Source organism: Heptranchias perlo, chromosome 15 (genome assembly GCF_035084215.1).
Source record: "Heptranchias perlo isolate sHepPer1 chromosome 15, sHepPer1.hap1, whole genome shotgun sequence".
Classification (NCBI taxonomy): domain Eukaryota; kingdom Metazoa; phylum Chordata; class Chondrichthyes; order Hexanchiformes; family Hexanchidae; genus Heptranchias; species Heptranchias perlo.
In genome coordinates, this window is record NC_090339.1 from 54998969 (window position 1) to 55025814 (window position 26846).

The 26846-nt window shown below is 41.7% G+C and overlaps 1 protein-coding gene across 1 annotated transcript in view; it reads left to right on the plus strand.

The window, feature by feature from the left end:
* Window positions 1–26846, plus strand: part of LOC137333120 (mastermind-like protein 2) — a 100029-nt gene that overhangs the window by 18665 nt on the left and 54518 nt on the right. The gene's annotated exons all lie outside the window — the stretch shown is intronic.

Here is a 26846-nt window from a genome sequence, read left to right on the forward strand (position 1 = left end):
AATCAGAAGGTTGTGGGTTCGAATTCCACTCCAGAGACTTGAGCACAAAATCTAGGCTGGCACTCCCATGCAGTACTGAGGGAGTGCTGCACTGTCTTTCCAATGAGATGTTAAACCGAGGCCCTGTCTGCACTCTCAGGTGGATATAAAAGATCCATGAACTATTTCAAAGAAGAGCAGGGGAGTTCTTCCCCAGTGTCTTGGCCAAAATTTATCCCTCAACCAACATCACTAAAACAGATGATCTGGTAATCATCTCAGTGCTGTTTGTGGGACCTTGCTGTGTGCAAATTGGCTGCCATGTTTCCTACATTACAACAGTGACTACACTTCAAAAGTACTTCATTGGCTGTAAAGCGCTTTGGGACATCCTGAGGTCATGAAAGGTGCTATAGAAATGCAAGTTAATTCTTTCTTAATGGAAAAATTGGTCATTTGAAAATGCATTGTTTGTCAATGAGATGTCATTAATATTAAAGTCAGATATAGAAAAATGTTTTTTTTCTTACAAGAATGAGTGGCCATTTTTCTGTTTGGGCAATCTAGGCCCTCTTAGGATGTAGAACAAACAACAGAATTGGATGTAGCTGGAAAAGAATCTGCAATTGTGCAATGAGGGGGAGTGATGAGGGTAATCACAAAAGCCAGTAAAGTGGAGAGGAAACAGCTATCAAGACACACGTGGCATCTTCCTTCCTGTTCCCAGAAGCTGGAGACTTCGGCCTGTGTGGTCTATTTCGTTTCAGCTAATTGCAAGTTTTTTTTTCTTGTGAAGTACTATTAATAAGAATTTCCATAGCCTGCGATTTTACGTTAAAATGGTTTGAGGTTGTAATTTTTGAACCTGGAGTGGAAAATTACGAGCAATTGCCAGGCAAGGAGGGATATCACTTTCCAGCAAGTGTTTGCTATAACCAAATAGAACTTTATTCATTAAAGACTGGATTCCATTTTTAGCCTCTGTGGGATTAAGTACTAAACTGATTGATTGAAAGCTGAAGTGTATGGAATCTCCCCACTACCCTTATTGTCCAGAACAGTGTGATTTCACTCTCAAAGGACCTTTTCATTTCTGTTCTTTTTTTTCTTTCAATGAAACCTGTAAAATTCAGATGGGGATTTCACCATTTTTTTTTCCATTGCGCATTAGAATGAAGACTTTTCTTTCCAGTTCTGTTACAGATACAGAGAAAAACAACAACAGCTGATGGTTTTATCACACCAGGTTCTGGAGGTCTCAAGATTAAACTTTAGAGAGACTGGCACATAATAAACAAACTATTTACACATTTGCCATTTTATAACATACCGTTAATGAGAGCAGCCAAGAGTTCACATGGTGGTTGAACCATGGTGTTACCATGACAATATTATGCGTCCATGCTGCTGGACTGAAGACAGCACATGTGACGATTACAGGGGTTTTTTTTGTATTTAATTTTGTAACCAAATGTAAGCAGTTCCTTCAGAAAGAGTTTTATCGTAACGGGAAATTTTCAGATCAGCAAATTCCTGGAAGAGCTTGCTCTGAAAACACTGAAGTGTTAAACCACTGGAGTAAGTTTACTCTGCGATAGGTGCCCTATGTAATGCAAGAAAAAATTATAATACAGTTCTCTTCATTTTTAGGTAACTCTTTGATTAAACCAGGGCAAGTGATTTGTTATCATTCAGATCCACACAGAAGCCTTGCATTTCCACTCCTTCGGGGACACTTCATCCAAATTTGGGCAGAAAATGGTGCTACACACAGTAAGCTCGAGAGATTTGCGGGCTGTGATGCCAAGTCAAATCACTTGCCCGAACAATAACAGTTGTGGTAAAAGGGATCTCTGTGTCAAAGGCCCATAGATATTAAAAAGTATAAATAAAAATTTTGCTAACTTTTATAAAACATATATCCTTCACCCCACCATTGGCGGCCGTGCTTTCAGCCATCCAGGCCCTAAGCTCTGGAATTCCCTCCCTAACCTTCTCCGCCTCTCCGCTTCTCTCTCTTCCTTTTAAGACATTCCTTAAAACCTATCTCTTTGACCAAGCTTTTGGTCACCTGCCCTAATGTCTCTTTCTTTGGCTCGGTGTCAGTTTTTTTTTCTGATTACGCTCCTGTGAAGTGCCTTGGGACATTTTACTACGTTAAGGGTGCTATAATAAACGCAAGTTGTTGTTGTATATGTATGGCATGATAACTGAACAAAATTTTATGAAAGATGTGTACGGCATTGTAACTAAACAAAATCAACAATCAACAGTTCATAATACACTAATTTGAGTTGCCACACAGACACTTTAACTTTCCAATTCTCAGTATTAGTCTGATTTAGGCTGCTCGTGTCCTCTAACTAAAATGTAGTAATGTCCACAAAAATATCTCTCAACATCTAATTTCAGAGGCACAATAGTATTGATTGTCAGAATTTATTGGTGTAAGATTAATAACTATTTTGGATAATAGTTGAATTTTTTAAAAGTTAAAGATAATATGAAATTGGACCAAATGATAAGACTTGAGTTCTCATCCTGGGTTTGGAATGTTTCTGTTTATCGCAGGTTTAACACTTTGGGCGAGAAATTAGTCTTGGCCAAAAATGCTCCACCCATTTACCTTTTCCATCGTGGAAAATGGGCTGTCGATTCACTGGTGCCCATTTTGCACTAATCGGCCAAGACTAATTTCTACCCAGTTATGTCTTTACACTGTGCTTTGAACATTCTGTCTTTAGAGTTGTCAGACATCAACAGTTTGAGCAGGGGTTTTAACAGGCAAGGGAAATCCAGATTGAGTGAAGGTGGCTGATGTTATCCTTTGCATCGATTGTGAACAACTAAATGCCAAATTGATTCTTTTTAAGGTAACATTTTTTTGTTGTGCGGGTGTTTAGCACTTCTACAGCGAGGTGGTGTTCAAAAACTTCAACATTTGTTTTTAACCTGAAACACTTCTTAACATAAGTAAAACATTTTTTTGGTAAAAATAACTTTGTACTCTCCCATTAGTTGAGTTGATTGGCTGAGCTACTCACTGCCTTATTCTGGCTAGCAAGGTCCCATGTTTGATCCCTAGGTCTGTGCTGAGTTAGCTGATTTTAGCAGGGGATGCTGTAATGGCCTCAATGCTCCAGTTTTAGCCTCAGTGTCACTTGGGTTAAAGAGAGGAAATTCAATCTGGGGTCCTGCTTCTGATTGTGTGTCAGCAGTGTCTCAGTTGGTCGCACTTTCATCTCTGAGGCCGAAGCTTGTGGGTTCAAATCCCACTCCAGAGACCTGAGCACAAAATCTAGGCTGACACTTCTGAGGGAGTGCTGCACTGTCAGAGGTGCTGTCTTTTGGATGAGACATTAAACCGAGGCCCTGTCTGCCCCCTCAGGTAAAAGACCCCTTGGCACTATTTCGAGGAAGAGCCGGGGAGCTCTCCCGGGTGTCCTGACTGATATTTATCCCTCAACCCACATCACTAAAACAGATGATCTGGTCACTATCTCATTTCTGTTTGTGGGACCTTGCTGTGCGCAAATTGGCTGCCGCGTTTCCTACATTACAGCAGTGACTACACATCGAAAAAAGTACTTCATTGGCTATAAAGCACTTTGGGACGTACTGAAGTCGTGAAAAGTGCTATATAAATGTAAGTCTTTCTTTTACTTTCTGTGATTGCCATCCAGAAACCCCTGCTGGAAGAGTGTGTGTGGGGGTGTGTTTTTTGGGTAGAGATAGGATTGGGCTCTGCTGAGATGGCCCCCCATGCAGTTGAATAGCTCGTTGATGTTTGCTGTTAGGCTCACATGTGAAGACTGGCCACTTGGGCAAGGTACGGGAGGCTGACCGTCACTCGTGGGGCCAAATCCCAGCAAGGAGTCAATGCCAGCAGGGGGAAAGACAACGGAAGGTGAGACAGTCAATGGAGAAAGTAAAATAACCACATTTTTATCGTGTGTAAAATGTTTCACTTCATAAAATGAAATAATACTGGAAACATTTGTGATCGAAGGCTGTGTAAGAAATAAATCTGGAGTAAAGTCTCCTGGTGGAATTGTGTGGGAGTAACACAATTTAAAGATATGGTTATTATAAATAACTGATGGGGACCTAATACCCTATGTAACATATTAGATTCTGTAGTTTACTTACAAATGGAATCTTCTGAATTTACTACTGTTGTGCAGACATTCAGCTTGTAATATTGTTTTTTTTTGAATGGCAGAAGATGTTGTTGCTTCTCCTTCCTGCAGTGAATAATCTGGGAGGAATTGAATCATTGTGGTGAGCTCGTGCTCTGCGACTGTATCATAAAACTCTGCAGCTGTAACTGAGACTTTCCAGAAAATTCTGGATCATAAAATAAATCTATCTGTTTTTGTTTTATGAGCTAAAATTATCTGGAAAATTTTTCACAGCACAGCCGCAGTGCACCAGCGCGCAGTGGTCAATGTTACTGCACCGCACTGCAGGAAGGAGAAGCAGTGGGTCCTAGAAAGAAAAAAAGACTTGCATTTATTTAGCGTTTCATGACCTCAGGATGTCCTGAAGCGCTTTACAGCCAATAAAGAACTTTTGAAGTGTAGTCACTGTTGTAATTTAGGAAATACGACAGCCATTTTGCGCACAGCAAGGTCCCACAAACAGCATTGAGATAATGACCAGATAATCTGTATTTTAATGATGTTGGTTGAGAGATAAATATTGGCCAGGACAATGGGAGAACTCCCCTATTCTTCGAATATTGCCATGGGATCTTTTTACATCCACCTGAGAGGGCAGACAGGGCCTCGGTTTTACGTCTCATCCATAACCAGAAGTTACTGCTGGAAATATTGGCAAATGGGCCATTGATGAGGTCGAATGACAGTGCTATGTCCGGTGTGCTAAAATGTAAGGAATCTTACAACACCAGGTTATAGTCCAACAGTTTTATTTGAAAATCACAAGCTTTCGGAGGCTTTCTCCTTCGTCACACTCACCTGACGAAGGAGAAAGCCTCCGAAAGCTTGTGATTTTCAAATAAAACTGTTGGACTATAACCTGGTGTTGTAAGATTCCTTACATTTGTCCACCCCAGTCCATCACCGGCATCTCCACATCACGGTGTGTTAAAGGAAGTTTTAATCCATTTAAAATAAATGCAGCCAGATAAATGCTATACGAACATGTTACGCATTCATCCACTAATATTGGCAACGATCATTTCTAGACTTGTACTGCTCTGTTTTAGATTATTTTTCAAGTGATACAAAATCAGAAACTCTTCCTGAATAAAGTTACTGCGTTTTCACTGGGAATAACGGATACCTGTGTGTGAGCCCAAGTTATCATAGTCAGTGCTGGAGTGTTTGATCTCTTTATCACTGTAGATAGTTCTCCTGAGACCCAGAGATGTAATCTGGGCTCAGTGTTTGCGATCCATGTGGTCAGACTGGGTAAAGCCCTCTTGAGTTGCACTGTTGTTATTTTCTGTCAGCAGGGAATCTCCTAATTTTTTTTTTGCCCATGTGCAACAAACAACAAATGTTTCCCAGTTTAGAACAAAAAGGTAGCAGTGGCAACCGGTAAAATGGGTAACTGCGACTTGCATGATGGGCAAGGGATGTGGTGGGTGGAATAGTACTTGGTGGGATGTGGTCTCAAGTGCAAATGCATTTGGTTTTCATCTGAATTGGCATCACCATTAAATGAATCCCAGCAGTTGGCCTCTTTTTACAGCTAGAGCACATATCAGTCAGCATAAATTATACAGTATGCTAGAGGTCCTATTTTGGACAATTTTCTGTTCGATATGACCTCTGAACTGCTATTATGAGCACGATTTTAACATTGAAAAACGGATGGATTGGGCTGCGGGGGGCATTCAAAATCGCAACCATTTCAGACCCGCCCCCAACCCGCCCATTTCTGGTTTTCACTGGGTCGGGACGAGGGGCTATTGATGACGTCGAATTGGTGACTAAAACCTTTAAAGGAGGCTGTGGGCCTCCATTATTGCAGATTTTGCAATTTCAACCCCTGGGGGCCGGGATTCCCAGGCCTCTTCTCCTTCACACCTCATGAGAGGAGGTGACCCGAAACTGTAGGTGGCACACCTTGTGGGCCTGGAGGAGCAGGAGTGCTTCCCGCAGACCCAACAAGCCTACCTGCAACGACCCCCCCCCCAAAACGATCGTGGTCCCCCACCCCAATCTCCGACCCTCCCCCACGCGATGACCCCCAATCTCGAAACCCCCCCCCCACCCCTCCCGTGGCTGACCGCTGATCCCTCCCTCCATGACTGATGACCCCCCCCCCACCCGTAACCCCGGTGCCCCATGCCCACTAGTGCCCCATGCCCCCCCTTCCACCCCCCCATCCATACAATCAAAAACTTACCTGAAGACTTACCTGAACATGTCCTCTCCCTGGTTGCTCTCCCGTCTGACTGGCTGGTCTCAGTCGATCAGGCCGGCCAGTCGGACGGCAAACCAACAATAAAAAAGACGTCCTTACATCAAAATCATAGGGACGTCCAGGAAACCCATACTTCCGGGTTTCCCATCCGCAATTTGACCCCCCCCCCCCCCCGCCCCCTTCCTGGCTCGGAATCAAAATCATACCAGCATGACCTTTTTAGATCATGTCACTGATGGAGGTTCTCCATGAGGTGAGACAATCAGGCCCAGTGATCTTTCCAGCCTCCCTCTCCCAATTCACAGTAGGATTCAACTGTTGTTCTGAACCCATTCTCTGGTCTTTCTATTTCTGGACCACTCCATCATGTACTGATTAGCATTTCCAATATTTGTATTGGGGGCACCCAGCAACAGTGTGGTGTATTTAAACCCTTCATTTACTAGTTTAAAAAAAATATATAATTTCAAATGTTTTTCTACCCCATTGCTTTTAGAGGATAGGTGAAGCATAAAAGCATATTTAAGTCCCTTTTTCTTTGCCTTTTCACAGGCAATGTTTTCAGAATTACTCCTGGCTCACTGTCTGACTCTAATCAAACAGTATATTTGTCCCACCTGCACTGCATATTTACTGTTGCATCTACTGTTGTGTTTGAACTTGTATCCATTGAGACTGTGGGCACAGGCCCAAAGCCTGCAGTGTGTCTTCTATGAATAGCTGGCAATAGACAAATTTTTGATCAGCAAGGGAGTCAAAGGATACGGGGAAAGGGCGGGAAAGTGGAGTTGAGGTAAAAATCAGATCAGCCATGACCTCACTAAATGGCGAAGCAGGCTCGAGGGGCCGAATGGCCTACTCCTGCTCCTATCTCTTATGGTCTCTTATGATCTTATGGTCAGTGCAATGATGTCCTGCTGCTGCCCCTGGTGAAGGAGGCAGTTGATGCTGATTTGGAGCCTGACCCCAGTGTAGCACAGCACTGACACTGGTGCTCCTGTGTGAAGTCCCTCTTTTATAGAAGGAGCGAGTTTTTTGTACTAGTAATGTGCCAGTGTGGGTACAGGTTAGACTGGATTTTTAAAAAAATTAATTCTCGTGATATGGGCATCGCTGGCAAGGCCAACATTTATTGCTCATCCCTAGTTGCCCTTGAGAAGGTGGTGGTGATATGCCTTCTTGAAGCGCTGTAGTTCATGTGGTGAAGGTTCTCCCACAGCGCTGTTAGGTCGGGAGCTCCAGGCTTTTGACCCAGTGACTATGGAGGAACGGGTGAGATATGTCCAAGTCGGGATGGTGTGTGACTTGGAGAGAAACTTGGAGGTGGTGTTGTTCCCATGGGTCTGCTGCCCCTGTCCTTCTAGGTGGTAGAGGTCACGGGTTTGGGAGGTGCTGTGGAAGGAGCCTTGGCGAGTTGCTGCAGTGCATCCTGTGGAAGGTACAATCTGCAGCCACAGTGCGCCGGGGTCATTCATGCTCCAGAATGAACCGTGCAGTGGAAATGGGGATTTACAATTTGGAAAAAATTCTGAAGGACAAAATTAGTCTCCACTTGGAGAAGCAAGGATTAATCAGTGATAGTCAACATGGCTTTGTCAAGGGAAGATCATGTCTGACTAACTTGATTGAATTTTTTGAGGGGGTGTGGATGAGGGTAACGCAGTGGATGTGGTATACATGGATTTCAGTAAGGCCTCCGATAAAGTCCCCCACAGGAGACTGGTCAAGAAGGTACGAGCCCATGGAATCCAGGGTGCCTTGGCACTTTGGATACAAAACTGGCTTAGTGGCAGAAGGCAGAGGGTGATGGTCGAAGGTTGTTTTTGTGACTGGAAGCCTGTGGCCAGTGGGGTACCACAGGGATCGGTGCTGGGTCCCTTGCTGTTTGTGGTCTACATTAATGACTTGGATATGAATGTAAAAGGTATGATCAGTAAGTTCGCTGATGATACAAAAATTGGTAGGGTGGTAAATAGCGAGGAGGATAGCCTCAGTCTGCAGGACGATATAGATGGGTTGGTCAGATGGGCGGAACAGTGGCAAATGGAATTTAACCCGGAAAAGTGCGAGGTGATGCACTTTGGAGGGACTAACAAGGCGAGGGAATACACAATGAATGGGAGGACCCTAGGCAAGACAGAGGGTCAGAGGGATCTTGGTGTGCAAGTTCACAGATCCCTGAAGGCGGCGGAACAGGTAGATAAGGTGGTAAAGAAGGCATATGGGATACTTGCCTTTATTAGCCGAGGCATAGAATATAAGAGCAAGGAGGTTATGATGGAGCTGTATAAAACACTGGTTAGGCCACAGCTGGAGTACTGTGTGCAGTTCTGGTCGCCACACTACAGGAAGGATGTGATCGCTTTGGAGAGGGTGCAGAGGAGATTCACCAGGATGTTACCAGGGCTGGAGCGCTTCAGCTATGAAGAGAGACTGGGAAGATTGGGTTTGTTTTCCTTGGAGCAGAGGAGGCTGAGGGGGGACATGATTGAGGTGTACAAAATTATGAGGGGCACAGATAGGATGGATACTAAGGAGCTTTTTCCCTTCGTTGAGGGTTCTATAACAAGGGGACATAGATTCAAGGTAAAAGGCGGGAGGTTTAGAGGGGATTTGAGAAAGAACTTTTTCACCCAGAGGGTGGTTGGAGTCTGGAACTCACTGCCTGAAAGGGTTGTGGAGGCAGGAACCCTCACAACATTCAAGAAGCATTTGGATGAGCACTTGAAATGCCATAGCATACAAGGCTACGGACCAAATGCTGGAATATGGGATTAGAGTAGACAGGGCTGATGGCCGGCACGGACACGATGGGCCGAAGGGCCTCTATCCGTGCTGTATAACTCTATGACTCTATGACACCCAGCCAACAGTTGTCTCTCCAATAAGTTGATTTGTGTCACTCGTTAATATTCTGTTTGAAATCTTCTGTTTGAAATCTTGTGCCATTTTCTGAAGTTTAGTAATTGTACAGGGGTGGGCAGGATGGAAATCCCATCTGTTCTGAAACCATAATCATCCCTTGCATTTCTAGATCTGCACTGGTACTATAGGACTATTGGGATCTTTCTCATGCGTAGCATTGAACCACTGTGCTCCTCCTTCATGTTGCTTCTCTGAACAGTCCCTATCAATTTCTAAATATGGAGAGCAATATAGAAGTAACTTCTGATTTAGAACTTTCCTTGATGCAATCTTGTGTCTGCAGACCAGGAGATTTCATGGGTTCTCGGATGGAAAGACTGATTTACATGTCTCTGGAATCACGTCCCAGTGCTGACAACGCAGCCTGCTTTGCTGCGAAGACCAATTCTCTTGGAATAGGTGAATGTAATAAAACTGGAAACGTGCATTTCTTTAAGGGTGGAGGAAGGGAAGGGGGCAGCAGTGTGATAAGGACGTGGTTCTTTTTGTTAAACCTAAAATGGACATGTGGTTAGAAATTATACACACAGGAGAAAGTGAGCACAAAAGCTGTGAGTTCAGACAACTTAATCAGCAGGTCACAGTGGCAAATTAGTTTATTTATGAGGATGAAATTAAACAAAGCTTGATTACAACAAAGCAATATTTGGTAATGAGACTTAATGTATCCAGTTGAACAGGTAGCTAAAACAGACACCTAACCTATAGCCACTACCCATTAGTATCCGTAGCTTGGTGCTGACATACCAAGACACTATTTAGTTGTGATTCTTGATGGTTCTGCTCCAAGAACTCTAGTCATTTCAAGAAATGTAACGTTTTAAAAGCAAACCAGCTCTCCAGCTTTAGCATTCAGGCACAAAATCACTTGACTTAATTATGCTTCTTGGAGTTGAAAAGTTGCTGTCCTCAGTGATACAGCTTGAGCTGGAGATGAAGAACTGCTCACTCCAGGCTCATTGATAATAGTAATGGCAGTGATTACAGTCCTCCTATGTAATACCCGTCTGTCTCAGTATGAATCTTCTGGAACCAGGAATTGAATATCTCTATTTTCAAGCTGTCAATTTTCAGTACAATCGCTTTAGATTTAATCTAGCGCTCGTCTCCAAACTGTATGTGGCCATGTAAAAGTGACCATTAAAGGGTAATGCCTGCTGGCCACATCTGCAGGTGGCAGACTAATTCAGACTACAGCTCCGTTTACTTCCATTGACAACCTGCCAGGACTGGAAGTCATTGATCCCTACAGGCAGATAGCTGGTTAATACAAGTGACTGTTGACATGAGATGCCCTGTAATTTTCACTGTTAGAACTGTGGATCTTGTGATGACTGTGAGGGTAGGGGAAGTGCCCACATTGTTGATTAGAAGGACAGTGGAGCAAGCAGGACATCTCCCAGCTTTACACAGCTTATCTATTCTTCAGTAACCCAGCAGTGTTAACGGTATGAATAACAATTCTTGGAGGTACAATCTGAGTAAGCTGAACTGACAAATGAGCTGTGGCTGCTGTGAGAACCTCGTGTCTTGTAAAGAGCATCTTTTTAAATGCGACATGGGTGGTAGATGCTGCAATAAGGTAAGGGTAGGATTCCCATGGTTTTAACCTGAGCAAGGTTTGAGACATTAGGTACTGATATGCAGAATTGTTTCCCTTTGATAGTAGTTTGCATGCAAATTAGATTTGTTCAGTTTTCATTAATCTGCTGAGATTTGTATGGCAGATTCAGTTGGTCTCGCACAGAGCTTTGGTTGGGTTTTTCTTTTTGGAACATTGACATATCCGTCTTCATTCTTTACCCACACGGACTGCAGCGGTTCGAGAAGGCGGCTCACCACCACCAAGGGCAATTAGGGATGGGCAATAAATGCCGGCCTCGCCAGCGACGCCCACATCCCATGAACGAATAAAAAAAAAACCCTGTGCTCGCCATCCTACGTTGGCTCCCGGTCCGGCAACGCCTCGATTTTAAAATTCTCATCCTTGTTTTCAAATCCCTCCATGGCCTCGCCCCTCCCTATCTGTGTAACCTCCTCCAGCCCTACAACACGCCCAGATCTCTGCTATCCTCCAATTCTGGCGTCTTGCACATTCCCAATTTTCATCGCTCCGCCATTGGTGGCCGTGCCTTCAGCTGCCTAGGCCCTAAGCTCTGGAAATCCATTTCTAACCCTCACCGCCTCTCTACTTCGCTCTCCTCCTTTAAGACACTCCTTTAAGACCAAGCTTTTGGTCACCTGTCCTAATATCTCATTATGTGGCTCGGTGTCAAATTTTGTCTGATAATGCTCCTGTGAAGCGCCTTGGGATGTTTTACTACGTTAAAGGCGCTATATAAATGCAAATTTTTGTTGTTGCAAGGCATTGTGCTACAGTGTGCTCATCATTGATGCAAATATTTTTTTTAAAAAACACAGGTTTTAGTAACAAAATATCAACCTACCAACACAGTTATATGTTATACATGATAAGAGAAACTGGAAAATATTTTTTTTGGTTGAGGTTGTGGGTGCTCATGTCTAGTCGGGTTTGCAGCCAGACAGAACAGGCTTGTAAACGTCTGCCTGTGTGCCCACTTCGTAATTTAGTATAGTGTAGATTGAATAACAGCAGCTTACTTTACATAATAATTCATTCTGTCATATTGAAATAATGTATTAGGTTCAGAGCTACTTCCTCAATAAATCAAAATGTCAAGAGATATTATCACCCAGTATAACTTTGGGATACTAACAGATGACAATCAATGTTCAGCTACAGAGAGATTAATCATTTGATTAAACTCGTAAACTGACTAAAATGAAATTCATTATGTAGTCTTCATTTCTGCAAAAGTTTTAATTCTTTTGCTTATTTGGATTTCCCATTGTCTTTGAGTCATACTTGCAGAATCCCCAAATCATTAATATTTTTTCCAAAAGAAGTCGCTATTTTGACCTTTTCTTTTTCTCGTACTGTTTTCAAAATTAATCATTGCTGCAATTAATTAATTGGATTTTTTTTATCTCTAGTGCAAAATGGGAGGGAGGGGAGTGAGTGATTACAGAGGTGGTCGATTCTATCAGACTGTCCATTGATGCCAAAGTGACAAGAACGCAATGTGCACATTTCATTCAGAGGCTGACTCGCGAGATTGCAGTCCCATATTTAATTATCTGATGGCCCTTCTAACTCAGTCTGGGGACACCAAGCTCACTGGCTAGGTGGCTTTGAATTTGTGAAACCATCTAGGCGTTTTTAAGACGAGGAATACCGTGCAGAAGCTTTAATAAGCTTTTCACACACTTATGTTTGAGTGCAGCTAAATCCATACTTAACAGTCCTGTGTAGGAGCAGCTGAGAGAGGTTTCCTGATTTAAGAGCCTCCTGACTTTGGTGTAGGGGTTCTTTAGTTAGCTGTGTATTCCTTTTGATGCATCTTTTTAGCCAGTGTAAGTAAACTGTGTAACAGCAAACTAGGCAAACCATTACATTCCCAGATGCAAGAGCTTTGCAAGAGAGGTATCCTATTACAGCAATGCAAAGTTCACTGCTTTGGGACATAATCCCATTATACAACATGTGTGGCCTCTAAACTAAGATGCATTCTGTTATCTCATACATGTAACAGTAAGATTTATATCCCTTGGCTGTGAGATGGTATTTCTACCACACATGTGGATTTTTAGCAGTGGTTGATCAGTCTTGTGTCCTACTACTGCATTACAGTTGTGACTACACTTCAAAAACATTTCATTCAAAAGTAAAGCGCTTTGGGCCGTGAAAGGCGCTACATAAATGTAAGCTATTTCTTTCTTTCTTGTTTGGTAGGGTTGTTTTGTTGCATCCTAACCATTTGCTTGTAGTTCCTAAGCTCCCAGTAGCACGCTGTTCTTCTCTTTGTTTAGCTGCTCTTCATCTCTCCCGATGCTTCTTCCTTCTTATGGATTCTACTCTTATCCCCGTTCTGCCTCAAAATGAGCAACTGGAGATACAATGCGGTGACATTCTTATTGCACTGAGCAATTTCACCAAACTGTCCCACATTGTCTTTTTATTTGTTAAGAAACTTTCATTTACACTGAGAACTAGATATGTGGCATCAGCAAAACACACGTTAGAGTAATAGTGAATTTATAGGAAACCACTAGTGATGCGACCAGTAAGATTCACTTGTGTCTGCTTTGCTTGTGCATTCTGTGGCAGCACTCGGTGACTGATTAATTTTCTGTAACCCCCACTTCTCAACATGCATTCTGTAAGTTGATTGGAACTGTACCTCCAGTGAGTGACAGAGATTTTCAAACAATCATTAACTAGACCTTGTGCACAGTATCCTCTCACATCCTCTAACATACTACATCGTACAGCTGTACCAAAGATCTATAACCAACTTGCACTTCAGATAACACAATATTTATAGTTCCACTTTATAAATGCTGTCCTTGGAAGTTATTTTACTTAATGTTGTTTGCTCCCAAAGCCTTGAAGCAGCTAAACCTTATTTGGGTCTCCATGTGATGTTCACACCTCCATGGCTAATTGCACAATAATTAACTGCTCAGCACTGCAGAATTCTGAGGTGCCTCAATTCCAGATCTTGAATCAAATATTCCACCCTGCACGACAAGTCCACCCCCACCAACAAACCTGCAGAACAGAACTTGAGCAAGCAATCGGTGTGTAGGCGATGATGTGAAAGCTAAGTCATATGTGTTCTACAGTCAGGACACTGCATGGGAAAGAGTAGATGGCTTTAACTTCCACTTCTAACTTTGTGAGTGATCATATTAAGTATCTTGGAGATTCTGTTTCTCGTAGGTCCCGCAGGAGTTCAATTTTACATGAAATTTTATTAATGAATTCGGTTTAAAAGAAAGAAAGATTTGCATTTATTTAGCGTCTTTCATGACCTTGGGACGTCCCAAAGTGCTTTACAGCCAATGAAGTTTTCTTTTTGAAGTGTAGTCACTGTATAATGTAGGAAACGTGGTAGCCAATTTGTGCACAGCAAGCTCCCATAAACAGCAATGTGATAATGACCAGATAATCTTTTTTAGTGATGTTGATTGAGGGATAAATATTGGCCAGGACACCGGGACGAACTCCCCTGCTCTTCCTTGAAATAGTGCAATGGGATCTTTTACGTCCACCTGAGAGGGCAAACAGGGCCTCGGTTTAACGTTTCATCCGAAAGATGGCGCCTCCGACAGTGCAGCACTCCCTCAATACTGGCACTGAAGTGTCAACCTGGATTAAGTGCTCAAATCTATGGAGTAGGATTTGAACCCACAACCTTCTGATTCAGAGGTGAGAGGCTACCACTGAGCCACAGCTGACACCTTAAAATTAATGTGAATTTAATTTTACATATTAATAGCGTATAACTGGGGATTCAAAGAAAAGTGAAAGACCAAACACAAAAGCCCATTTACTGTGTGTCTTTGGGAAGGAGAAGTGGGTGTAGTTTCTGCCTTTGCAAGAATATTAATAAAAGGCAGGAGGTGAATTAGACTGACAGGAAATGGAAGCATATACAGTCATGACTCAAAAATCTGACCACAGTTGCATTGGCCATTTTTCTGGATAAACCAAGCTGCCAGATAAGCAAAACGAATACATGCATCTCAGTAAATGCCAAATCATCACCATATATTGGGTCAGATTATCCCAATGTTGTAAGTGTGCTACACAACCAGAACAGATGACGAGATAGGAAGAGTATCTCGCTGTGGTGAAACTATAGCTGAAACATGAGTGACTGGTAATTGACTATGTGGCGTAAAGCCAGCAATGGAGCATATTTTTAAAAAATTGTTTTGATACCAAAATGCCTGAGGATTCGAAATGAAAGGGATCTTGTTTGAAGGATTCTTATTAAATTGAATAAAAGTAGGCTGAATGGAACTAGTTTTTATCTATGACCTATGACCCATGTTACCTTGGTAACAGAGTTTTATATACAACCGTGCTAAATGTTTAAACCCTACTTCCATTACCAGTGGCATTTTTAACATTAAATTTATATAAAGGATCTATCAATATGAAAGGGGAAAATCCCATAGATCATAATGATTTGCTTAGGTTATGTAACTTTTGGGTGACATTGTGGAGTTGAGGTCGAAGATCAGCCATGATCTTATTGAATGGAGGAGCAGGCTCAAGGGGCCAGATGGCCTACTCCTACTCCTATTTCTTATGTTCTTATATTTGTATGCAGCAACATTACTTAGAAGGTCATTCTTGACATTCTGCTGTGATTGCAATGGCATCCTTGAAATTTAGTAAGAAGGTAATGAATTGTACGGCATGTTCAGGACATCAAATACCCATCCAAGGGACAATATTAATATTTGTATTATTATATGAGCCTTTCTGGCCTTTACCACTGCAGCTTGTTGTCTTTTGATGTACCTCAGGACCTCAAAGAGAAATTTATGGAAGGAAGTCATGGAGTGTTTACATTGTAAACTTGGGTGTACCTTGTGGGAGAATTCTATCAATCTGTACTTGAAGCACAAGAAATACTTCAGCTGCAATCCCAATTTTACACCACACACGAGAACTCAAACTCAGAATCTTGTGTGTTCTCCTCCAAAATAAAAATGTCCTCCTCCACACTGCAAATTTAGGAGGTAACTACTTGGGTGTTTTGGTTTTGCGTTGCACACACCACTCTGTTACATTTTGCATATCCTGCTTCACTCATCTATCTATCTGTTGTGATGAAATCTTGCTGACCTCTTTCTGTGCAGCCCATGGAATACGGTGTTTCCATTTCATCAATCTGGCAAACTGAACTGTTGGGTCGGCAAAACAGTCTATCTTTCAGGGGCCATGCGCGTGATTTGTAAAATGCTTTTAAAGTGTTCATCGTGAATCTATAGAGTTTACTATAGGAAGATTATCACGCGTACAAGTATTAATTCCATTTTCACAATGGAACTAATACTTCCATCTCTTTCATTTAAAATGGGAATTTGAACACACATTTTCAAGCTTTCTCAGTTGCTTAGCAGGTAAGTGTAGCATTTATTATGGTGCTAAAGTCATTCAAACTAGGAAGGCCCTAAGTTCGGTCCCTGGTTTGTATTGAGTTAGTTAATTTTTTGGAATAGTTGTGTGCATCAGCTGGGTTTAATGTGCATTTGTTTCTCATCCTTTCTTGTGTTTTTCTCTCCACTCCATTCCCTCCCTTAACTCCCCCCCTCCACGCACTGTGTCAAAGGTCAGCACAACAACAAAAACAACTCACATTTATATAGTGCCTTTAACGTAGTAAAATGTCCTAAGGCGCTTCACAGGAGCGATTTTCAAACAAAATTTGACACCGAGCCATATAAGGAGCTAATAGGACAGGTGACCAAAAACTTGGTCAAAAAGATAGGTTTTAAGGGGCATCTTAAAGGAGGAGAGTGAGGTTAAGAGGCAGCGAGAGGGAATTCCAGAGCTTAGGGCCTAGGCAACTAAAGGCACAGCCACCAATGGTGACTCCAAATGAGACAATACCAGCTTACTGCAAAATAAAGTTTGTTCTCTGCAACCTCAACAATGTACCTTAACCTTACCTTAAGAAGAGCAATCTTCACCTTCTCCCATTCCCACTTCACCATACATTCCCCTCGTTAGGCATCATTCTGTTTTTTGAGTGAGGTCCTACAATACAACTTTGCTTTAGCCATTCGTTTGCTACAGATCTCGACTCAATTCCTAGTGATCGAAGACTGGTTAAATTCACTTCAGTTAGGACCCTATCAGCCATCTGAGAGAGGAGACTTGCATTCCATCAGGAGATGTGGGCTCAAGTCCAGCTCCCTAAGAAATAAGGACAAGTCTAAAGCATTGTGCTGGCCAAACCCTGTTCTGCATGGTTTAATATTAACAGTACTTGGTGTTCCTTGGTGTGCTGACGAGAGGTGTGCTTGATGGGATAAGTTAAGCCCCCCACTAAAGTGAGATGCACAAATGCCGTAAAGCAATATCCCACCTTAGCAACCCAGCTAGGAATGGGCTCATCACTGCATTGCACGTGGCTGGAAGCTACAAGAGAAAAGCATTTCTCAGGTCCAACACACGGAGCTGTGAAGCAAGTGTGGTTTTTCTATTGGGGAAAGGTTTGTTCCAGAGGTTATGTTTTCCAAATGGAAAATATTAAAAGTTTGTTTTGCTCTTCATTGTGCAAGTAGATTGTAGCCATTTTAATTTGTGAAACAAAGCCAGACAGCAAAACAGGCTCTCTGGCATGTAAATTTGTTTATAAGGCTATTTGCATTTAGAATGTGATGAGCAAAAAAAAAACCTAATGAATTTTTAAATGGATCGCATAGCATGACACTATTCACTGCTGTTCCATAACAGCACAGTTAACTGGGGACAAGTTTTCAGCACAACATGGCACATGCAGTGCCTTGCAGGATACTTAATACATCATCTGTATTAGTGGATTTAAACAAAGGCTGATTACAGTGGAGCTTTCATTTTTAAAAAAAATCAACAGAAAAACAAAACTGCAAAGAAGGAAATATTATGTGTGTCACTGGCTTTGAAATGGACTCCAATTACTTTATCTTTTTTTCTGTGGCACGTTTTAGCATGCACTAATAATAGATTAATGACCTGCTTAGTGTTTGGGGATTTAGGGTGCATTATGATTTACTTCATAGTTCTCCTGTGAAACACCAGATGTTCCAAGAACTTTAGATGGGATAATCTTTTCATAACACTCAGTTTGAAAGCCCTAGTGCTGTACCTGCCAGCCATTTCTGGTGGGTCTGGAATGTGTGCAACAACCCAGGCTAATATTCCAATGCGACCGTAAAGAGCCTATGGAGAATATTGCTGTGGTTAGTGACGCTTTTTCTCTTAATTGCATGCTAAGAAATTTCATAATCTTTTAAAACTGCAATGACCACCCAGCAACCTGCATAAAAAAATGTTTTAGTAATACCCCTTGTTTAATTTAAGATAAATAATATGTGACCACAACTGCAAGTTATAGCATATACTTAAAATGTATTATTTCCGGGTTGGATATTGGGAAGTCCAATATTTGATGACCATTATAAAATGACACACTGTTTTTGTTTCATGAATTGATTCGTATTTGCCCTCTTTGACTGCCAGAAATCAGACTTGTGATTAGGGAGCTGATGGAGGGGAGGCAGTGTTTACACACTGAAGAGTCACCTGTCAACATCTAAATGATCCTGACCTCAGTCAGCCCCCCTTATCCATCCATCCAGCATAAAGCGGTACTCTTCCTTGTGTTCAGCCAGGATTGAGTCGATCAATCAATCTCTGCACTGAAACTGTGTGTTTATTTCATAATCTATATAAGGCACCAGTTTCAGACTGTAAAATAAAAGATCCTGATGCACTCAAACAAGGCCCATGGTTTCCTATGATTTCAAGTGTGAATTGCAATCTTGAGATCCGATCTTTGATCTATCTCAGGGTTCATGGTGCTAACTTGCAAGAGCTATTGAAGAAACTCCTATGTATCTATCTCCCGCATAAAATTATTTTCAAAAGAATGTTGCTGAAACTGAAAACAAATTGTGGTACTGTGCAGCTTTGAGAACATGACCTCCTTCATTGGCTCATCAAGTTTTTATTTGTAAAATCCAGGCCACCCAACATTAATGTTTCTGATCTTCCATCACTGACAAATGATTTGAGTTCTCCATTTTGGTATTGAGATTCTTTTCAAGTAAAGCAGAAGAGGTAGGGATGACTCCATTGTTGAAACCTGCTTCCATGCATGTTCCTTTATTCAGAAGGTTTGGATAGTCCTGGCAGTGGGATTCTTAACAGTCGCAGTTCTCTTCTCGATTCACCAAAAGCAGACATGCTCATGTCTTTATGACAGGACTTATATGAAATGTTCCATCTTCTGGCACAGCAAAGAACTGAGGAAACTAATGAGTGAAATAACAGCGGACCTGGGGCTGCGACATCAACCATCTAACTTTTCTGGGGACTTCTGGTTGGCAACCTAGTTTTTAGGAAAATGAATATGCGATACTGTCTATATTCATACTTGTATGTATCTGCTTATGTTGCTATGAGTGGTGCAGTATTACTGTGTACAGGGTTGGTATGTATTCCCTGAAGCAGTGCAGTATTATGGAAACCATTTGCTTTTTAATGGGAAAGCCTGCATTGGACGTGTTATCATATGTTTTATGGCTTGAGAGATTTAAACAGGAAGGTATAGAACACCTAACTTTCCAATAACATCTGTTTTCTTTTTTAATTAATAGTTACAACCACCAACAGTGAAAATATCGCATTTTCTAGTCCTGATGGATAAAATAACTTGACAGAGGCTCAAAGAGTATGGGTAAAATTATGCTGGCAAGCGGTTGAATCTATAACATTAAAAAAAAATCATTCTTCTAAACAGCTCTGTGTGTTGTGGTTTTAAATCTATTAGTAGGTACATTGTCATATGATCAGCTGGGGAATATAGATCAGGGAAAATAATCTATTGAGGTCATTGGACTACAGCTCACATCTGTAGGAAGAAGTGAATTACATTGACTGGAGAGGCAGTGGCTGACTTGGTTTAGCTTGGCGTGGTTACTAAAACTCTCACCACCAGGTTAGAAGTTCATGGGTTCGAGCCCTACTCCTGTTCTTGAACATGTAATCTAAGGTTGACACTTCAGTGTAGAACTGAGGGAGTGCTGCACTGTCGGGAGATGCTGCCTTTCAGGTAAGATGGTCATAATAGATCCCATGGTACTATTTGGAAAAAGAGGAGGGCAGTTTTTCTGGTGTCCTACTCAACCAATCTCACCAAAAATGGATTAACGTGCCTTTTATTTCATTACTGTGTGAAGGACCTTGTGTGAAAATTATTTCACATTTGCCTACACAACAAAGTGAGTACACTTCAAAAGTAATTAATTGGCTGTGAATTACTTTTCGAACATCCTAAGGACGTGAAAGGTGCTATATAAATGCAAGTTAATTCATTCCAAATTAACCACCATTATGCCATGTATTTGTGGACACCAGTCCTGGTATTTTTGCTTAAAAGTAGTTGCTTTTTGAAAGAAAAGAAAGAAAGAATTTATATTTATATCGCACCTTTCACGACCTTGGGACATCGCAAAGTCCTTTACAGCTAATTAAGTAATATTTGAAGTGTATTTGCTGTTGTAATGTAGGAAGCACCACAGTCAATTTGTGCAGAGCAAGATCCCACAATATGACAATGACCAGATAATCTGTTTTAGTGATGTTGGTTACGGGATAAATATTGGCCAGAACACAGGGGAGAACACCCCTGCTCTTCTTCAAAATAGTGCCACGGGGTCTTTTATGTCCACCTGAGAGGGCAGAAGTGGCCTCGGTTTAACGTCTCATCTGAAAGACAGCACCTCCAACAGTGCAGTACTCCACTAAAGTGTTAGCCCAGATTTTGTGCTCAAGTCTCTGGAGTGGGACTTCGAACCCTCAACTGACTCGAGGAGTCATGGCTAACATGGGATGTGAGTTTAAAGGTGTCCTCAGTTGCCACAGAGGTGGATAGTCAGGGAGTTGTTACCATCAGTGCTGGGGCCCATCAGAGATCCAGCTCGTTAAGGGATGGGTGTGTGATTACAATACCCACTGTTTACATCAGGCAACATTATGAAGTGGAACTGGAGTGGAGAGCAGTCAGGAGAATGGAGCACCAGGGATGAGGCAATCAGGAGGGGTGAGCATGGGAGAGCATGAGATCTGAAGAAAGGAGAGGGACAAGCTGGGAAGAAGTGAGCAACTGCCAGCCACAAATGGCTGACTGGGCGGTGCTTGGAAATATTCCAGCAGTGGCACATGAGACACATGTTCCAGCATTGGAAAACGTGCACATGTGGAATAAATTCTTATTCACACTTTGGGGGAAATGTTTGTTTATGTTTTGAAGTGAGGCCACTGAAAGATTACATATTTTGGAGCTGTGGCCTTTTTATTTTAAAAAAAAAATTCCCTTTTATTGATTAAGCAATATCTTGGTCTCCCTCGCACTGCACAAAGTAAGTTTAAAGCTTTGGAAACCTGCAGCCAGCCAATTTAGTCAGCACTTCGCCATCTACATTTAAAAAAAAACTTTGGCAGAACTTCGAAGGAAATACTTAAAATCAGAAGTATATGTGCAAGTAAAAAAACGCTCCAGAGGCTCTTAAATAGGCCAGAAGTCTAAAATTAAGCCATGGCCAAAGAAAATATGTACTAAATAATCCCTTTTTAAAAAAAAAACTAAGTTAAGCCAATTTAATTTAAAGGCATTAATATGATTGAGATATTATAATTAATTCATTCAGTTTGATTTCAAGCAATGAGTTTAAAATGTGGCAAACTAACTCTGATCTCATCAGACGGTAAAATAGAGAGTGATTTTTTTTTTCCAATTGAAGCCAGCCTATTACATAAAAAAATGATTAAATAACAGTTCTGTGGAACATCACAAAATCTAGCATGCTGCACAGTTCTGGTGCAACTAGTGTAAGCACAGATGCAGCCAAGAATTTGCCTAGTTTAGTGCTATCACCAAAGGATGAGAGTGTTTTTACAGTTTTTTAAAAAAAAATGCTGGAGCAGGGAGCAATTAGTTACCATAGTAACTTGTACAACAAAAGAATGCAGACGTTTTGGAAGCAAGAGTTGTACACTGGACAGAACCCTCCCTTTCTTTGTCGACAAGACTTCAATTTGACCTGGTAGTCTGTAATATTTGTTATGTTAATTCTGTATACACGAGCTCGACTTTCTAACGTAGACGAGGGATAAGTGGCGTGCAATAAGCATGTTTGGCTGTTTTCATTGAGTGGTAGGGCAGCAATCTTTACTGCCTGCTGTCCACTGATCAGCTGCCACAGCCGATGTTGTTTATCCCAGGAAGAAACTTCAGCAAAACCAAACTGGCAGCTATGTGCAGTGCACACCAGCCCACACTACATACCAGATAGCTGACGCGTAAGTCTAGCAGCAGAGTCGAGTCAGACTGATGTCAAAAGCAAAATACTGCGGATGCTGGAAATCTGAAATAAAAACAGAAAATGCTGGAGAAGCTGATGTGCTGTTTTGTGCATCGTGCTTGGTGCTGATCCGGTTCTTACTCTGACTAAAAATAATGAGAAATCACATCAGGACATGACGAGATTGTGACTGGATTCATGATAGGATCTGAGCGGTTTTGTCCTCCTTTTTGCACCTCGCGGCAGAGTTAAAATGGAGGCTTTTAAAAGTGTGCTGCAAGCAGTTAGTCATCTTACCAGGTTGTGGCTGTCGTATGTGGAGTAGGCATGGGTCTTTTCTGAAAGCACAAATTTTATTAAGAAACTGCACTTCTTCACACAAAGGGTGGTGAAAATCTGGAACTCATTCTCCCCTCAGCTCCCCCTCCCACCCCCACAAAAAGCTGTTGAGGCTAGGGGGTAATTGAAAATTTCAAAACTTGAGATTGATAGATTTTTGTTAGGCAAGGATATTAAGAGTTACAGAAACAAGGCAGGTAGGTGGAGTTGAGGTGCAGAATCAGCCATGATCTGATTGAATGGCGGAACAGGTTCAAGGGGTTGAATGGCCTCCTCCTATTCCTGTTGCTATGTGGGATGGCCCAGGATATTGCGGTATGTATCAGTAGGATAGGTTTTTCATCAAATTTATAATGACGTCAAACTAGGAGGGACAGTGGAAGTGGAAGAAGCAGCTCAGAAATGACAATGAGTTGGACATCATAAGAACATAAGAACATAAGAAATAGGAGCAGGAGTAGGCCAATCGGCCCCTCGAGCCTGCTCCGCCATTCAATAAGATCATGGCTGATCTGATCCTAACCTCAAATTTAAATTCATGTCCAATTTCCTGCCCGCTCCCCGTAACCCCTAATTCCCTTTACTTCTAGGAAACTGTCTATTTCTGATTTAAATTTATTTAATGATGTAGCTTCCACAGCTTCCTGGGGCAGCAAATTCCACAGACCTACTACCCTCTGAGTGAAGAAGTTTCTCCTCATCTCAGTTTTGAAAGAGCAGCCCCTTATTCTAAGATTATGCCCTCTAGTTCTAGTTTCACCCATCCTCGGGAACATCCTTACCGCATCCACCCGATCAAGCCCCTTCACAATCTTATATGTTTCAATAAGATCGCCTCTCATTCTTCTGAACTCCAGTGAGTAGAGTCCCAATCTACTCAACCTCTCCTCATATGTCCACCCCCCACAAGATATGTAAGTGGGCAGAACAATGGGAGGTACTAATGTAAAGTATGTGTAACAGTAGAATACAATAATGGTCCAACTTTATAGTGCTTTGGTCAGATCACACCTTGAGTACTGGGTCCTGTTCTGGTCACCCAGAAATAAGAGAGAGATTCAAGTGCTAGAGGCAGTGCAGAGAAGAGCCACAGGACTGATCCCTAGTATTAGAGATCTGAGGTATGAGGAAAGACTAGAGCTTAGGCATTTTTAGCCTAGAAAGAGGACATCTGAAAGGTGATCTTTTGGAGGTATATAGGATTGTGAGGGATATAGAAAGAGTTAACCCAGAATATTACTTTAAATTAAACTGTGGAAGTAGAAACTAGGGATAAAAGGAGTTCAAACTAGTAAAAGATAATTTTAGGATTGATATCAGGAAATTCTTCTTTACACAAAGAATTATCAAAGTGTGGGATAAACTTCTAGATAGAGTAGTGGAGGCACAAACCCTGGAATCATTTAAGAAACAATTGGATACTATAATGGGGGTGGGGGGTGGGGGTCATTGGGATCTCTCTGGATGGACAAATTAAGATGGGCTGAATGGCCTTACTCCTCTAATTATTTTGTTAAAATGATGATGAGAATTTTCCTCACACTGAGTTTTCAGCCTTGGCCGGGGAAGAGGGAGGCACACACTAGGTGATTTCCCACAGGGCGGAAGTGAAAATTGATGGGCACGCCCCCTGGCCATTCCGGTGCAGCTCACAGCAGCTAGTAGCAAAATGTTGTTGAAAGGCTTGAATGCAGGCCTTTTTCTCAGCCTGGGAACAGCAAGTGACATTGGGGATAAAGTGGGGGCGGTAGGGGGAGAGGTAGGGGGAGAGGTGGCAATGTAAAAGAAAGCTGCATTACTCTCTTTTAACTGTAGGAGCGCTGCTACAAAATACAGCCTATAATCTATATTGGTTGGTTTGCTATTTTTAATATAACAACATTATTCCTGTGCATAGCTTATTGCATTATTATAACTCCTCTTTCTAAATCATAGTACTGACTAGATTAATGAGAAATTGATATTTTCCACTCTACCCTAATACTGCTCATCTAATGATCATGTTCGATAATGTAAGCACAAAATTCCAAAGAAAACCACCCAAATGCATCGCAGGAACCTGTAGGAGTATTGTCTGTCAAATCACGACAAAGGAAGCACCAACTGCAAGTGCCCAGTTGTGTCATCTTTGTTTTGTTTCTACCTGGCCAAAAGAAAAATACTGTAAGGTGTTTGTTTCTATATGCTATTTTTTAGAACATTTTAAAACGGCATTTATTGAGCCTCATCGTTTAAGATCACAAAAAAAAGATAGTTTGGACTTGCAGTGGTTGGAAATTGATCAGCCTGCAGGATGGATTTCTGTTCCAAGGAGGCCCTTTAGATGATACTGGTAACTAGAGATAAGGTGCTGTAGCAGATTTGGATTCAAACTGCACATGAACATTAAAACTGATATTCAGATTAGTTGTTTATACTCCAGAGTGCACTGTGCAGCAAATTTGGTGATACTTGTACTCATGTCAGTTCCCTGCATGATGGGTTCCTAATCTTCACCAGGTTGCCCATGGGAGGTGCTGAGCATAGGTGAGGTGCTTCTCAAAGGAAGGGGGCAGAGATCCAACTGAGAGTTAACCAGGGTTTTGCTTGCATGCTTCCAAGAGGCCAGATTAGAGTAGCACTAAGAGTGAGCAACTGGTTCAAGTGCCTTGGAATGTTTACAGCACAGAAGGAGGCAATTCGACCCATCGTGCCTGTGCCAGCTCTTTGAAAGAGCTATCCAATTAGTTCCACTCCCCTGCATAGCTCGGCAAATTTCTCCTTTTCAAGTATATATCCAATTACCTTTTGAAAGTTACTATTGAATCTGCTTCCGCCACCCTTTCAGGTAGTGCATTCCAGATTGTAACAACTCGTTGTGTAAAAATATTTCTTCTCATTTCCCCTGTTGAATTTTTGCCAATTATCTTAAATCTGTGTCCTCTGGTTACCGACCCTCCTGCCTGTGGAAACAGTTTCTCCCCATTTACTCTTATCAAAACCCTTCATATAAAGGTGCTATATAAATGTAAGTAGTTGTTGTTGGTTGCCTGTCCCCTTTGTTAATTGTATGATTTATATCAATTAGTGTTAATTGTATTCAGGTGGTGGTATCAATTGGGGACTCTCTTGTATCCTCTTTATAGGAGAGCTTAGCTAGGGTGTGTGTATGTGTGTGTATATAAAAAAATGGTTCCTTTCTTTTGCTTTACTATTTACCGATGCTAGTGGTAATATAAGATGTGAGAGAGAAAAGGGTGACTAATCAAACTGTAATGAGTCACAAACATAGATATGAAATACTAAGTGTATTTACACTACAAACTTAACGTTGGTGTGAAACAGTTTCGGCTTTCCACCAACAGCAAACTTGAATTGTGTAACTCGGATGTTAAGAGCTGACTTGACTCTGAACGAGATTTCCTCCTCCCAGTGAGGCTCATTCCACTTCACCCCAGTGTCACGTTTCGCAGTATCTCTGGATTCAGGCTGTATTGTGATACCACTTCACAATGACTCCACAGTGGTCGTGTAAATGAACCAAGATTCCTGAAAGTGTCTTGTGATTGTTTCACTATTACATGGAACCACAGAAGTTTATGGCACAGAAGGAGGCCATTTGGCCCATTGCCCATGCCAGCTCTTTGTTAGAGCAATCCAAAACTAATCCCACTGCCCTGCACTCTATGTATCTTTCTTTGCTCCAAATGTTTACCTACTCTTCCTTTAAAAGATAGGATAATTTCTGCCTCAACAACTCTGTACGGTAGGCATTACATGTTCTTAACAACTCGCAGCGTAAACTTCAGCTTCTTGATGCTGTTTCCCTTGTTATCCATTTTATCAGTGACACTGAAAGTATTGACCTGATTTCTCACACCAATAATTGACTTTGTTTTTGGGGTTATGTTAAGTATGACATTTTTAATAGCAATTACTTGCTCTGTGTATGCATCAATATTTTGTTCTTTGTATACACGTCATCTAGTATGGATTGACTAATAGATGCATATTTTGCCTCGTTATATCAAGGACTTGTGCTATTTAGTTGAATGTGTTCACTGAATTTACAAATAATGGTCACTTACTGTGTAGAATGTTTAGTATGTTGATGGTGTGAGGCAATAGACATGCACTGATAAAGGATTTAACCTGTGAGAATGAGGAGCAATAATGAATTCTTGCACCAGATTATTCTTTTAGGTCAGTTTTGAGTCTGTAGTAGAGATGAGCTGTGAGGGATCGATTTGACCACGCTGCGCATTTATTGTCCTCTA